The sequence below is a fragment of the Salvelinus fontinalis genome, chromosome 8 (assembly GCF_029448725.1).
Source record: "Salvelinus fontinalis isolate EN_2023a chromosome 8, ASM2944872v1, whole genome shotgun sequence".
Taxonomy (NCBI): Eukaryota; Metazoa; Chordata; class Actinopteri; order Salmoniformes; family Salmonidae; genus Salvelinus; species Salvelinus fontinalis.
The window spans coordinates 11,212,142-11,221,533 of NC_074672.1; positions in this window are offsets into that span (position 1 = coordinate 11,212,142).

The window sequence follows — 9,392 nt, forward strand, 5'->3', positions numbered from 1 at the left end:
ACAAAATAATTTACAATTTACATATATTTAAAAGCATTAACATGTAGTGTGCATGTATCTATTAGTTACACATAGATGGCAGTACATACACACAACAAGTAGGACACATGGAGGAGAGGCGTTGTGCCGTGAGGTGTTGCTTTATTTGTTTTTTTTAAACCAGGTTTGCTGTTCACTTGCGCTATATGAGATCGAAGGGATTTCCATGCACTCATGGCTCTGTATAATACTGTACTGTTTCCTTGAGTTTGTTCTGGACCTGGGGACTGTGAAAAGACCCCTGGTGGCATGTCGGGTGGCGTCACGATCATCTAAGGTGGAAACAGTAGACCAAGGTGCAGCGTGGTGAGCGTACATACTTCTTTATTATAAGATGTCGCCAACCAAACAATAAACATCAAAACGAAAACGTGACGCCAACGTAGTGCTCACAGGCAACTATACATGGACAACTACCCACAAATACAGGTGGGAAAAAAGGCTACCTAAGTATGGTTCTCAATCAGAGACAACGATAGACAGCTGCCTCTGATTGAGAACCACACCCGGCCAAACACCAAGAAATACAAATCATAGAAAAATGAACATAGAATGCCCACCCAAATCACACCCTGACCAAACCAAAATAGAGACATAAAAAGCTCTCTACGGTCAGGGCGTGACAGGTGGAGTACATTTTTTGTCAGAGCTGTGTTAGAAACAATTTGGAATTTCCAACACATTAATGTTTCTTATAAAAACAAGAAGCGATGCAGTCAGTCTTTCCTCAACTCTTAGGCAAGAATGACTGGCAAGCATAGTATTAATATTAGCCCTCTGATTACAATGAAGAGCAAGACGTGCCATTCTGTTCTGGGCCAGCTGCAGCTTAACTAGGTCTTTCTTTGCAGCACTTGACCATATGACTGGAAAATAATAAAGATAAAACTAGACCCTGCAGGACTTGTTTTGTGGAGTGTGGTGTCAAAAAAGCAGAGCATCTCTTTATTATGGACATACCTCTCCCCATCTTTACAATCATTGAATCTATATGTTTTGACCATGACAGTTTACCATCTAAGGTAACACCAAGTAATTTAGTCTCCTCAATAGCCACACCATTCCTTACCAGATTCAGCTGAGGTCTAGAATTTAGGGAATCATTTGTACCAAATACAATGCTTTTAGAGACGTTCAGGACCAGTTTATTACTGGCCACCCATTCCAAAGCTGACTGCAAAACTGACTTCATTACCTATGGCTGCTGATGCGTATATGGTTGAATCATCAGCATACATGGACACACATGCTTTCTTTAATGCCAGTGGCAGGTCATTGCTAAAAATAGAAAAGAGTAGAGGGCCTAGAGAGCTGCCATGCGGCACACCACCCATTACATGTTTGACATTAGAGGAGCTTCCATTGAAGAAAACCCTCTGAGTTCTATTAGATAAGCCATAACACATACGTTTTCTCAACGACAGGTTATGGTCAATAATATCAAAGGCTGCACTGAAATCTAACAGTACAGCTCCCACAATCTTATTATTATCTTTCAACCAATCATCAGTCACTTGTGTCAGTGTAGTACATGTTGAGTGCCCTTCTTAATTTTCTTTACAGAAAAATAGCATTGTATTTGGTCGTGCATATGTATTCACCCCTTTGCTATGAGGCCCCTAAATAAGATCTGGTGCAACCAATTACCTTCAGAAGTCACATAATTAGTTAAATAAAGTCCACCTGTGTGCATTCTAAGTGTCACATGATCTGTCACATGATCTTAGTATATATACACCTGTTCTGAAAGGCCCCAGTCTGCAACACCACTAAGCAAGGGGGACCACCAAGCAACTGGCACCATCAAGACCAAAGAGCTCTCCAAACAGGTCAGGGACAAAGTTGTGGAGAAGTACAGATCAGGGTTGGGATATAAAAAATATTGAAAACTTTGAACATCCCACGGAGCACCATTAAATCCATTATTAAAGAATGGAAAGAATATGACACCACAACAAACATGCCAAGAGAGGGCCACCCACCAAACCTCAGGGACCAGGCATGGAGGGCATTAATCAGAGAGGCAACAAAGAGACCAAGGATAACCCCGAAGGAGCTGCAAAGCTCCACAGCGGAGATTGGAGTACCTGTCCATAAGATCACTTTAAGCCGTACACTCCACAGAGCTGGGCTTTAGGGAAGCGTGGCCAGAGAAAGCCATTGCTTAAAGAAAAAAATAAGCAAACACGTTTGGTGTTCACCAAAAGGCATGTGGGAGACTCCCCAAACATTTGGAAGAAGGTACTCTGGTCAGATGAGACTAAAATTGAGCTTTTTGGCCATCAAGGAAAACTCTATGTCTGGCGCAAACCCAACACCTCCCATCACCGCGAGAACACCATCCCCACAGTGAAGCATGGTGGTCAGAGCATGCTGTGGGGATGTTTTTCATCGGCAGGGACTGGGAAACTGGTCAGAATTGAAGGAATGATGGATGGTGCTAAATACAGTGAAATTCTTGAGGGAAACCTGTTTCAGTCATCCAGGGACTTGAGACTGGGACGGAAGTTCACCTTCCAGCAGGACAATGACCCTAAGCATACTGCTAAAACAACACTCAAGTGGTTTAAGGGGAAACATTTAAATGTCTTGGAATGGCCTAATCAAAGCCCAGACCTCAATCCAATTGAGAATCTGTGGTATGACTTAAAGATTGCTGTACACCAACGGAACCCATCCAACTTGAAGGAGCTGGAGCAGTTTTGCCTTGAAGAATGGGCCAAAATCCCAGTGGCTAGATGTGCCAAGCTTATAGAGACATACCCCAAGAGACTTGCAGCTGTAATTGATGCAAAAGGTGGCTCTACAAAGTATTGACTTTGGGAGGGTGAATACTTATGCACTCTCAAGTGTTCTGCTTTTTTGTCTTATTTCTTGTTTGCTTCACAATAAAAAATATTTTGCATCTTCAAAGTGGTAGGCATGTTGTGTAAATCAAATGATACAACCCCCCCCCCCAAAAAAATCTATTTTAATTCCACGTTTTAAGGCAACAAAATAGTAAAAATGCCAAGGGTGGTGAATACTTTCGCAAGCCACTGTACCATCCTCAGTAGCTTTCCATCTAAGTTGTCAATGCCAGGTTTGTCATTATTGATCGATACCAATCATTTTTCCACCTCTCCCACACTAACTTTCCAAAATTCTAACTTAGTGCTTTTCTTTCATTATTTGTTTTTTTTAATGCATAAGGACTATGGCTCACTGTTCGTTGTTGGCATTTCCTGCCTAAGTTTGCCCACTTTGCCAATGAAGTAATCATTAAATGTTTTTTTTGATGAATAAGCCATTTGATTAGATGAAAGACGGTGTTGAATGTCTTTCTGCCCATCATTTCATTTAAATTACTGCCCCAAAAATGTATGTCATTCATTCTATCATTGATCTTGGCTTCATAATATTAATTAAGTTTTGTCTTCTTTTTGTGGAGTTTAGTCACATAATTTCTCAGTTTGCAATAAGTGAGACAGTCAGATGTGGAGCCTTAACAGTTGTAACAGCTGCATGTTTATCAATAATCGGAAGAAGCAATTTCATAAATTCATCAAGTGCAGCATCTGTCTGCTCCTTATTAACACATATTTTGAACATCATCCACATAAGAGTGACAGCAAAAACTTTTGTATGATCTCTTATACACTATTTTAGGGTATGGCTCTGGTTGCTCATTTGAGCCGTGGCACTCACCACTGTTACCTGTCCATACAACTAGATGTCAGTATTGCTCAACCAGTACTTATTGCCCATAGGTGAGAGAAGTTAGGAATTTGAATAAATGCATAGATCCCTCAAACTCGACTCTGGACCTCGAAGCCAGTTCCACTGATTTAGACCTGGGACACCAGGAACTATTAATTAATGACTGCACAATGAGTTATCAGGTAGAACAGAAAACCAGCAGGCTCTGGACCTCATAGGGTAAGAGTTGAGAACCCCTGGTATAGATCATAGAGATCTTACATAATATATAACGTAACCTTAATCATGGTTTAAATTATCAATTTAAATTATGATGCCAATCCAGCTATTCATTCGGTGGTTCAGAAAACGGCGAGAGACGATGACTGTTGTGATCTGTTTAACAGATGTGAGCTTATCTCCGAAAATTCACATCAATTCCACTGTAAGCGGGAGAGGTTCAAGGAAATTATGTCTGTGTATTCCCAATCATTTGGCTATATTCACAACCAATTCTAATAGGCAAAATGCAACTTCGTAGTGAATGACTTTAAAAAATATATATGGACAGAAAAGCACTTCCCACTGGGCACAAACTGGTTGAATCAACATTGTTTCAACGTAATTTGTCAACATATTGTGACATGGACTCATACATAGAAAATACATTGGATTTGAAAAAAGTCATCAACTGTTGTTTTGAGGATGAAATTTCAACCACAGGATTATGTCATCATGGTAACCATTTCAACATAGCAAACCTTTAAAACAATGTCAGATCTTCAACATTGTATCCACTATCAGAAAAAAACTACAGGCTGGTCAGCACCTCCTACTGAAGAATGTATCTATCTACAGCTACCATTTGGTGTCTTACCCAGGGTTTTAACCACAACCAACCCCGCTTACCTATGATATTTGTCACTGGCTATTACCAATGTGCTTTTGTGAGAATGATTGCTGAGAGACCACTTAAAAATGAAATAGATTCACTCTTGCTGTCAAAGTAATTCCAAAAGGTAAATTTAACAGAGCAAATGAAATGTGACCATACTTTATCATTCATATATCATCAATGAGACTATTTAGGCCTGTATAGCATTTACAACAGCTGTTGTTTCAATTTAACCCAGGGTTCAACTAAAAATAGACACTAAACTAGGCATAGGGTTTCAAGCTTTGGTTGATTTCAAATGTAAACATATTTAGTGATATTGAATTGTGTTTGGTTGTCAACACAACCAAATATCAACATTTGAAGGAGATGTATTGTATCTTCTGCTTGGATAGTTTCATCAATTCCGGTTTGTCTACAAATTAATAATTGATATGTTGGATTCACTTCTCCATCTCAACCAAAAATCTAAGTTTTTAAAGAATAGGACTAAATTAAATCTAACTTTATTTCAAGTGCATTTAAAGTTTGGCTTGATTTGATGTGGTCCTATTATTTAACCCTTGTGTTGTCTTAAGGGTAAAAAATGACCCGCCACTCTGTTTAACAGCAGAGAAAACCCCTAAATTATATTTTTTCAACTTAAAATTGTATGACTTTTTCTAGAGGGACCCCAACATTAGAAAAAAGTGAAACATCGCCTTTGTTCATATTTCCATGAAAGCTGTACACCACCAGAGTACAAAGATTGTCTTAGGGTCATTTTTGACCCGGCAGTTATAAAATAATTTACACACCACAAAAACCACAAAGACACACACACACACACACACACACACAATGAGAAATGGAGATTATGTGTGCTAATGATTGAACTCAGACAAAACTAAGACTTTCTTGTGCAGCATGTGCAGCATCTCCCCTCCACGACCCCACGACCCCAACGACCCCACGACCCCATGCATAACTCAAGTTCACAGACAAAATAAAAACCATTTCAGACAAAATAAACAACATTTCAGACAAAGTAAACATTTATTGAAAGCATTGTTTACTAATGGGTAATGCAGTCAGGGTCTATAAAGGTGCTGCAGATGATAGTCCCCTCAGTTCTCTCTTTGCTGAAGCCATGAGTGCAAGTTTCAGTTCCCAACAGGTCAAGATTAACAACAGAACAATGATTTAGAAGAGGAGGAGGTATCTGAAGAAGAAGGGGAAGAATACAAACCAGAGCAGGATGCATCATCTTCAGATGAGTAAGAAATCCCCCAAGCTGAAAGAGAGACATTTTTGTCAAAAAACAGCAACATAACATGGTCCTTGTCACCATATGACAACCAGGGCAGGATGGCAGCACAAAATGTCATAAGGATGACCCCAGGGCCCACAAGACATGCAGTTGCCCATGCCCAGGACATCGCCTCAACATTCTACATGTTCATCACACCAGCCATCGAAAAAAATCATCCTGGAGATGACAAATTTGGAGGGTTTCTGTAAATATGGAGACAACTGGAAAAGGATAAATGAGATTGACCTGCGTGCCTACATAGGGCTGCTAATCTTAGCGGGTGTGTATAGGTCCCGAAGCGAAGCTGCATGTTGTCTCTGGGATCCAGAGAGTGGAAGGGCGATTTTCCGTGCCACGATGCCACTGAAAGTCTTTCACACTTTCTCAAGAATGCGTGAGTCAAAACCTGCAAGACGTGTGAGAGACAAACTGACGGCCATAAAAGAGGTCTGGGAGAAGTGGGTGGAGCGTCTACCATACTGTACCTCTACAACCCTGGGCCTGAAGTAACAGTGGATGAGCAACTGATTCCATTAGAGGTAAATTTTTATTTTCAAATCTGTAATGTAAGTGATTTTCACTGTTCATTGTATTATGTGTTGCTGTTATATCATTGATTCATGTGATTGTTTTCTGTGGCAATGATACTAATTACTGATAGTAATCTCTTTTGTCAAAAGGTCTCTGTCCTTTCTGGCAGTATATGCCCAGCAAGCCAGCAAAGTATTACATCAAGAGATGGGTGGCCTGTGACGCACAATCCAGCTACGCTTGGAAGATGCAAGTCTACACAGGGAAGCCGACCAGTGGAGGCCCGGAGAAGAACCAGGGGATGTGGGTTGTGCTTGATGTGACAGATGAACTGAGGGAGCACAATGTCACGTGTGACAATTTCTTCACATCTTATGAACTCCACTCTAGTTTCTTACCTCCCAAAGAGGAACAAGAATGTGGTCCTCCTGAGCACACTGCACAAACGGCTGAGATCAGTGATCGTGAGGACAGGAAGCCAGCCATCATCCTGGACTACAACGACAACAAAGGAGGCGTGGACAACCTGGACAAGGTGATCGGAACTTACAGCTGTAGGAGGATGACTGCCCACTGGCCCCTGGTCATCTTCCATAACATCATTGATGTGTCCTCCTACAATGACTTCATGATATGGAACAAGATCAACCCTACCTAGATGCCTGATAAGCGGAACAAGAGGAGGGTGTTCCTGGAGCAGCTGGGAAAGGCTCTTGTAACCCCACACATTCAAAGAAGGGAGCGCCTCCCCGGCACAGCAGCCTCTGCAGCGCTTGTGAAAGCTGTTCAGGGGGCTGAATCTTGTCCTGATCCACCTGAGGCTGGAGCTGGGGCAGGCAAGAGGAGGAGATGCCAATTATGCCCGCAAAGAAGGACTTTAAAACAAATACTATGTGCTGCGTATGTGAGAAATACATCTGAAAAGTCCATGCACACACACTTGCATACTGTCCTACATGTGCTAATTAGAGTTGATTGATTTATGTTCTTCACGTTTTTGTTTTGTATCTATTATCTTATTTTATTATTATTTTTTGTTGTTGTTTATACACCTTGTGGGTGGGGGCAATGGTTAAAAAAATGGGAGAAGACTAGTTTTTTGTAGTTGAATTCCTCATTGTACAGTATATAAGAATATATCACTATGAAGCCAAAAAAGTTCAAGACTGTTATTGTTTCCCTTCAATAAAATGCATTCAAAACTAATTTCTGCACATTTCTGCTACTTTCTTAGGCTATACAAGTGCTATCCCTTCCTAAAAAAAGTATGTTTACACCATGCAGTACCTTTAGCAATAATGATAATAATAATAATAAACCTCTACTTTAGTAAAGAAAACAATTATGACACGTGTTGTAATAAAAACGAGTGATGCTCACTGATTAAATGCAGTCTTTCTGCATTGTGAAGAGGGAAAACCCAGATATTCACAAAGCTTGTGATGAATGAAAGGTTGTTTCTTCATGCAAAATAGATTTGGGGTTTAAAATTCAATTAAGCTGCTTTATTTGAGGGGTTTAGTGAAGGCTGGTCAAGGGGAGTAAACAGAATGCTAAGACTACAACAAGGTTAACTGAGATTTTTGGTTGAGATGGAGAGGTGAATCCACCCTATTAACTATTCATTTGTAGAAGGAAACTGGAATTAAATACTGGAATTGAAGCCAGACTAAGTCAGTGGCACAGATGGAACTGTCCAAGCAGAAGATACATCACCTTCAAATGCTGATAATTGGTTGTGTAGACAACCAAACACAATTCAATATCACTTTTAAAATAGAATAAATAACCTATTAACTTATCGACAAGTTAACAAATGATCTGTTGGATTCACATCTCCAACTCAACCAAAAATAAACATTAAATAATAGGATTGAGCCAGTGGCTGATGGAACTATACAAGCCGTAGATACATCTCCTTTAAAATGTTGATATTTGGTTGCCTTGTCAACCAAACACAATTCAATATTACTTTAGGAAGACAGTAAATAGCCTAACGTTAAGACTAATTTACAAACTAATGTAAACATTCAACATTAAAACGAGTAGCACATCCATGGTCAAATGTTTTGTTTACTGTAACTATAAATGTCTTCGTATGTCATCATATAACGTTTGCATGTTCAAGATAGCATACATAGTTTGTCTCAGGTCTGTGGAGATCTTCACAATCGAGCAGCATTGATCACTTGCACCATGTACTTGTAATGTAATCTCAACTGCAATTCAGGTCATTTGGTTCTGCTATTGAACGAAGCACACAATATCTGACATTGTATTCGCAGTTGAACTTTGGTTGTACTTTTAGATGGTTGAAAGCATCGTGATAACACAGTGGAAATTCAACTAACATTTGGCAGGCTTTTTGAGTGGGTTTAATAAAGGGTGTAATCTCATTGATCAACCATGGTCTCAACCAAATATTACCCAATTATCCATGATGAAATGACTTGGTGTAAAGGTTGTCAATGTCGTTCTCCTCCTCAGACGAGGAGGAGCATGGATCGGACCAAGATGCGGATTGGTAATTGTACATGTTTAATGTAAAACACAAGAAAACACTACAAAATACAAAACAACAAACGTGACTAACCTCAAACAGTCCTGTGTGGCCCAAACACTAACACAGGAAACAAACACCCACAAAAGCCTACTGCCTATGGCTACCTTAAATCTGGCTCCCAATCAGAGACAAATGAATGACAGCTGTCTCTGATTGAGACCCAATCTAGGCAGCCATAGACATAACTAGACAACCTAACAAACACTATCCCATACACATACAACACCCATGGACTAACCAAACACACACAACATACAATGCCCACCCCAACTCACGCCCTGACCAACTAAACATAATCAAAATAACATAAAAATAGGTCAGGAATGTGACATAACCCCCCCCCTCAAGGTGCGTACTCCGAACGCACCACCAAAAGTCTAGGGGAGGGTCTGGGT